The following is a 7,159-nucleotide window of genomic DNA, read 5'->3' as shown; positions in this document are numbered from 1 at the left end:
CCCCCACCCGAAAGCGAGCCCCGGTTTGTGGATTAAAAGTGAAGCGGCAAAGATTTGTAAAACAGCGTGAAATGATGAACCAGAAGCCCAAAGTAATGGTGGGAATAAAAGTTCCGAAATGTGAAATGGTGAACCAGAAGTTGTGTGAACTGTTTAACCCAAAGTGGCAAAAATGGATTAAAAGGGGTGAAATGATCGACCGCAAAGCAGGGCAAGCATTAAACAAAAGCAGCAGCATTTTTTAAAAAGGGACAAATGGTTTACCAGAATCCCAAAAGAATGCTCAGAGACTTAAGTCCCAAAGGGGCAAATGGTTAACCAGAAGCTGGGTGAACTGTTTAACCAAAAGTGGGAAAAAGGATTAAAAGGGGTGAAATGATTAACCAGAAGGCGAAAGCAAAGTGCGGCGGCGAAGTCGTAAGGGGAAAAGGTTGACCGGAAAGCAGGGAAACGATTAAACAAAAGCGGCAACATTTTTTAAAAAGTGGCAAATGGTTAACCAGAATCCCAAAAGAATGCTCAGAGACTTAAGTCCCAAAGGGGAAATGCTTAACCAGAAGCTGGGTGAACTGGTGAACCAAAAGTGGGAAAAAGGATTAAAAGGGGAGAAATGTTTAACCAGAAGGCAAAAGCAAAGTGCGGCGGCGAAGTACAAAAGGGGAAAAGGTTGACAAGAAAGCAGGGAAATGATTAAACAAAAGCAGAAAAATTCAGTAAGAAGGGGCAAATGGTTAACCAGAAGTTGGGTGAACTGCTTAACCAAAAGTGGGAAAAAGGATTAAAAGGGGAGAAATGTTTAACCAGATGTCGAAAACAATGCGCGGCGATGAAGTCTGAAAGAGGAATAGGTCGACCGCAAAGCAGGGAAATGATTAAACAAAAGCAGAAAAATTCAGTAAAAAGGGGCAAATGGTGAACCAGAAGCTGGGTGAACTGCTTAACCAAAAGTGGGAAAAAGGATTAAAAGGGGAGAAATGTTGAACCAGATGTCGAAAACAAGGTGCGGCGATGAAGTCTGAAAGAGGAATAGGTCGACCGCAAAGCAGGGAAAGGTTTAATCAAAAGCAGCAATATCTTTTAAAAAGGGACAAATGGTGAACCAGAATCACAAAAGAATGCTCAGAGACTTAAGTCCCAAAGGGGAAATGGTTAACCAGTAGCTGGGTGAACTGTCCAACCCAAAGTGGGAAAAAGGATTAAAAGGGGTGAAATGATTAACCAGGAGGCTAAAGCAATGTGCCGCGGTGAAGTCCTAAAGGGGAAAAGGTTGACCAGAAAGCAGGGAAAGCATTAAACAAAAGCGGCAACATTTTTTAAAAAGTGGCAAATGGTTAACCAGAATCCCAAAAGAATGCTCAGAGACTTAAGTCCCAAAGGGGAAATGGTGAACCAGAAGCTGGGTGAACTGGTGAACCAAAAGTGGGAAAAAGGATTAAAAGGGGAGAAATGTTTAACCAGAAGGCAAAAGCAAAGTGCGGCGGCGAAGTCCAAAAGGGGAAAAGGTTGACAAGAAAGCAGGGAAATGATTAAACCAAAGCGGAAAAATTCAGTAAAATGGGGCAAATGGTTAACCAGAAGCTGGGTGAAAAGGTGAACCAAAAGTGGCAAAAAAAGATTTAAAGGGGAAAAATGATTAACCAGAAGTCGACAACAATGCGCGGCGATGAAGTCTGAAAGGGGAAAAGGTTGACCACATAGCAGGGAAACGATTAAACAAAAGCGGCAAAATTTTTTAAAAAGTGGCAAATGATTAACCAGAATCCCAAAAGAATGCTCAGGGACTAAGTCCCAAAGGGGAAATGGTTAACCAGAAGCTGGGTGAAATGGTGAACCAAAAGTGGGAAAAAGGATTAAAAGGGGTGAAATGATTAACCAGGAGGCTGAAGCAATGTGCCGCGGTGAAGTCCTAAAGGGGAAAAGGTTGACCACAAAGCAGGGAAAGCATTAAACAAAAGCGGCAACATTTTTAAAAAAGTGGCAAATGATTAACCAGAATCCCAAAAGAATGCTCAGAGACTGAGTCCCAAAGGGGAAATGGTTAACCAGAAGCTGGGGGAAATGGTTAACCAAAAGTTGCAAAAATGATTAAAAGGGGTGAAATGATTAACCAGGAGGCTAAAGCAATGTGCCGCGGTGAAGTCTGAAAGAGGGAAAGGTTGACCAGAAAGCATTAAACAAAAGTGGCAACATTTTTAAAAAATTGGCAAATGATTAACCAGAATCCCAAAAGAATGCTCAGAGACTAAGTCCCAAAGGGGAAATGGTTAACCAGAAGCTGGGGGAAATGGTTAACCAAAAGTTGCAAAAATGATTAAAAGGGGTGAAATGATTAACCAGGAGGCTGAAGCAATGTGCCGCGGTGAAGTCCTAAAGGGGAAAAGGTTGACCACAAAGCAGGGAAAGCATTAAACAAAAGCGGCAACATTTTTTAAAAAGTGGCAAATGATTAACCAGAATCCCAAAAGAATGCTCAGAGACTGAGTCCCAAAGGGGAAATGGTTAACCAGAAGCTGGGGGAAATGGTTAACCAAAAGTTGCAAAAATGATTAAAAGGGGTGAAATGATTAACCAGGAGGCTAAAGCAATGTGCCGCGGTGAAGTCTGAAAGATGGAAAGGTTGACCAGAAAGCATTAAACAAAAGCGGCAACATTTTTTAAAAAGTGGCAAATGATTAACCAGAATCCCAAAAGAATGCTCAGAGACTAAGTCCCAAAGGGGAAATGGTTAACCAGAAGCTGGGGGAAATGGTTAACCAAAAGTTGCAAAAATGATTAAAAGGGGTGAAATGATTAACCAGGAGGCTGAAGCAATGTGCCGCGGTGAAGTCCTAAAGGGGAAAAGGTTGACCACAAAGCAGGGAAAGCATTAAACAAAAGCGGCAACATTTTTAAAAAAGTGGCAAATGATTAACCAGAATCCCAAAAGAATGCTCAGAGACTGAGTCCCAAAGGGGAAATGGTTAACCAGAAGCTGGGGGAAATGGTTAACCAAAAGTTGCAAAAATGATTAAAAGGGGTGAAATGATTAACCAGGAGGCTAAAGCAATGTGCCGCGGTGAAGTCTGAAAGAGGGAAAGGTTGACCAGAAAGCATTAAACAAAAGTGGCAACATTTTTAAAAAATTGGCAAATGATTAACCAGAATCCCAAAAGAATGCTCAGAGACTAAGTCCCAAAGGGGAAATGGTTAACCAGAAGCTGGGGGAAATGGTTAACCAAAAGTTGCAAAAATGATTAAAAGGGGTGAAATGATTAACCAGGAGGCTGAAGCAATGTGCCGCGGTGAAGTCCTAAAGGGGAAAAGGTTGACCACAAAGCAGGGAAAGCATTAAACAAAAGCGGCAACATTTTTTAAAAAGTGGCAAATGATTAACCAGAATCCCAAAAGAATGCTCAGAGACTGAGTCCCAAAGGGGAAATGGTTAACCAGAAGCTGGGGGAAATGGTTAACCAAAAGTTGCAAAAATGATTAAAAGGGGTGAAATGATTAACCAGGAGGCTAAAGCAATGTGCCGCGGTGAAGTCTGAAAGGGGAAAAGGTTGACAAGAAAGCAGGGAAATGATTAAACCAAAGCGGAAAAATTCAGTAAAATGGGGCAAATGGTTAACCAGAAGCTGGGTGAAAAGGTGAACCAAAAGTGGCAAAAAAAGATTTAAAGGGGAAAAATGATTAACCAGAAGTCGACAACAATGCGCGGCGATGAAGTCTGAAAGGGGAAAAGGTTGACCACATATCAGGGAAACGATTAAACAAAAGCGGCAACATTTTTTAAAAAGTGGCAAATGATTAACCAGAATCCCAAAAGAATGCTCAGAGACCAAGTCCCAAAGGGGAAATGGTTAACCAGAAGCTGGGGGAAATGGTTAACCAAAAGTTGCAAAAATGATTAAAAGGGGTGAAATGATTAACCAGGAGGCTAAAGCAATGTGCCGCGGTGAAGTCTGAAAGAGGGAAAGGTTGACCAGAAAGCATTAAACAAAAGCGGCAACATTTCTAAAAAAGTGGCAAATGATTAACCAGAATCCCAAAAGAATGCTCAGAGACTGAGTCCCAAAGGGGAAATGGTTAACCAGAAGCTGGGGGAAATGGTTAACCAAAAGTTGCAAAAATGATTAAAAGGGGTGAAATGATTAACCAGGAGGCTAAAGCAATGTGCCGCGGTGAAGTCTGAAAGAGGGAAAGGTTGACCAGAAAGCATTAAACAAAAGCGGCAACATTTTTTAAAAATTGGCAAATGATTAACCAGAATCCCAAAAGAATGCTCAGAGACTAAGTCCCAAAGGGGAAATGGTTAACCAGAAGCTGGGGGAAATGGTTAACCAAAAGTTGCAAAAATGATTAAAAGGGGTGAAATGATTAACCAGGAGGCTGAAGCAATGTGCCGCGGTGAAGTCTGAAAGAGGGAAAGGTTGACCAGAAAGCATTAAACAAAAGTGGCAACATTTTTTAAAAATTGGCAAATGATTAACCAGAATCCCAAAAGAATGCTCAGAGACTAAGTCCCAAAGGGGAAATGGTTAACCAGAAGCTGGGTGAAATGGTTAACCAAAAGTTGCAAAAATGATTAAAAGGGGTGAAATGATCAACCAGAAGTCGAAAATAATGTGCGGCGATGAAGTCCTAAGGGGCAAAAGTCACCCAGAAGGCAGGGAAATGATCAAACGAAAGCAGCCAAAAAATTATTAAAAGAGGGGAACTGATGAACCAAAAGATGAGAAACGGCCCGCAGAGACTAAGTCCAAAACGGGAACTGGTGAACCGGAAATGATTAACCAAAAACTAAGTCCGAAGAGGGAACTGGTAAACCAGAACTGAGTAACCCGATTTTTAAAATTAATTATAAATGGGGAAACGATTGAGCAAAAGGCGGAAATTAAGTCACAGGGACCATGTCCGAAAGGGCAAGAGGTTACCCCGTAGGGGGCATTCGTCAACTCAATCTGAAAACTTTGGAGGCAAATCTGACCAAAATGCGGAAATCGGACCACACCGCGAGGGGCGCCATTCGACGGGGCAGGGTTAGACGCGTCGAACGGTACCTGAAGGTCCCGGCTGCGACACGTGAGTCCGGAGATATGGCCAGTCAAAGTCTGATGGGAGGTACCGAAGCCGAAAAATCGAAACGCGTTTGCGGCGATTCGGTGTCAGAGAGTCGGTCACGAATTCAAATTCGTCCCGCTGATTCGCCAATTGCCAGCCGGTTCCGGGGGGATTGGCGGGGTACCTGCAGGATAGTAAGAGGTGGCATGTCGAGACTTAGCCTGTTTACCAGACTTGTGTCTAGCGCCTCCAGGTCTGCAGAGACCGACCCGGGCTGCCGCCCAACCGACTTTTAAGCCTTTTGGGAGTGGGAATTTTTCCCATTTTTCCCCATTTTTCGGGTTTTTTGGTCGGGCTTGAAAACGGCGGCCCCGAGGCCTCCCGGGGCTGGCGGGCTTCGGCTCCCTTGCGAGAGGGTCCGAATTCCACCCGTTTAAGCCCAGAAAGGAGTTCGGAAGTCAGTCGGTCGAGGGAACCCCTTCGGAAGTCCGACGGGGATGGATTCGGCCGGCGTTTCGGATCTCCGGTCAGAGGATTCCCCCCCTGGGCGGGGGGGTGCGAGTAGCTGCCGGCAAACGGTCCCTTGCACTTGTGGCACAAAAAGTCCGAGCACAGGTTAATGAGTTGGCCGCGGAAGCCCCTATGCCGAAATGAGAAAGCCCCCGTTGCGGGGATTTAGTGACGCATCTGCGGCCGGAGGTGGGAGGCCGTCCTGCCGAATTGACACTTGTCATTCGGGCACCTAGGGATTGGTCGGGTACCCGGAGATTTTCGAGAACACGATTTTCAGAGCTTTCTCTGACAGCCCAGGTGCACTTTAAGAGTGCCTGAAAAAGTGACACTTGGCAAAAGGCTCTCAATTTCAAAGCGGAGACCTTTACAAGAGCACTCGGAAGTCACCTGTCAGCATTTAAAGCTACATCAGGCGGCAATTTTCGAACTCTTTGTCAGTCTGAAATCGTGTTGAGCCTCGACAGCGTCGGGCTCAGGCAGGAGGAGCTTGCCAGCAGAGAGAGGCTCACCATGGATTGCTGGTGGATGCTTTTCGAAAACATATACACATTATATTATATTATAATAATATAAAGAAAAAAAAGAGTTTCTCAAAATCTCTGTGACACTTTGCAGATTTTTTTGAAAGCCAATAAAGAGAACTCTTTAACTTGAAAGTCACCTGTGCCGGCATAGCGATGACTTTTAAAACAGATTGACACTTTCGAGCCGCGGCGGCTCTGAATCACCCCAGACACCAAGTGTGTTTGTGGGCAAGGCACCGCGGCCGGTGGGCTGCTTTTATAATAACGGGCACGCAGACTTTTTGAGAGGAATCGGTACTCTCTTCCGATCGATTTGGCGACTCGCGTCCGACATGGGAGGGCCCGAGCGGTCCAGCCAAGGCTGGTGTTCAGGCTCGTCAGGTTCCTCTCTCTGTCCCAAGTGGCAGACGGACAGTTTTAAAAGTCAGTGGGTTTTGTCGGCACGACTCTCCTGTTCACCCGCTGGCGTATTGCTCTCTTGTGAGGCCGAGAAGTCCACCTGTGTTGTCTAACAGAGGTCCGATTCAAGCTCCAGAGCCTGGGTGTCTGCCGTCTCGAGTGGAGCGGGAATGTGCACAGCAAGTCCCGTTCTGGTAGCTGAACACGAGATTTCTCTAGCAACTGAGCACCAAAACACGTCACCCTTTTAGAGCTGGAGGGCTGAGTGTGTGCATGTATCTTGAACGCTATGGTTTGCAAACTCCAGTCGGACCTGGCACACCAACCTCTCCCCTGTCACGGGCAGGGGGGGGAAGGCCATGTGTGCCCAGCAGACACGACGAAGGCGGCTAGAAAGGGTCACTGTAGCTTAACCACCCAAGCGTGTCCGTGACCTTAACGGTCTGTGCCTGGCAAAAGGTGGGCTCCTTTCGACTTTTGTTTGTTGCTGGCTGTCTGTCATGCATTACCGCTTGCAAGCCCAGGTTGGAACCGGCGCCAACCTCCCTCGTCATGGTGGGGGGAGGCCATGTGCCCAGCCCGACGGTGGCTGCAAAGGCCCATTGTAGCTTTACCCCAAGCGTGTACATGACTTCGTATCGGCCGTCCCCGTCGGCTCAGCTAATGCGACACGTAACACACAC

Source organism: Heptranchias perlo, unplaced genomic scaffold (assembly GCF_035084215.1).
Source record: "Heptranchias perlo isolate sHepPer1 unplaced genomic scaffold, sHepPer1.hap1 HAP1_SCAFFOLD_363, whole genome shotgun sequence".
In the NCBI taxonomy this organism is placed as follows: Eukaryota; Metazoa; Chordata; class Chondrichthyes; order Hexanchiformes; family Hexanchidae; genus Heptranchias; species Heptranchias perlo.
Note: the sequence above shows the minus strand (reverse complement) of the source record.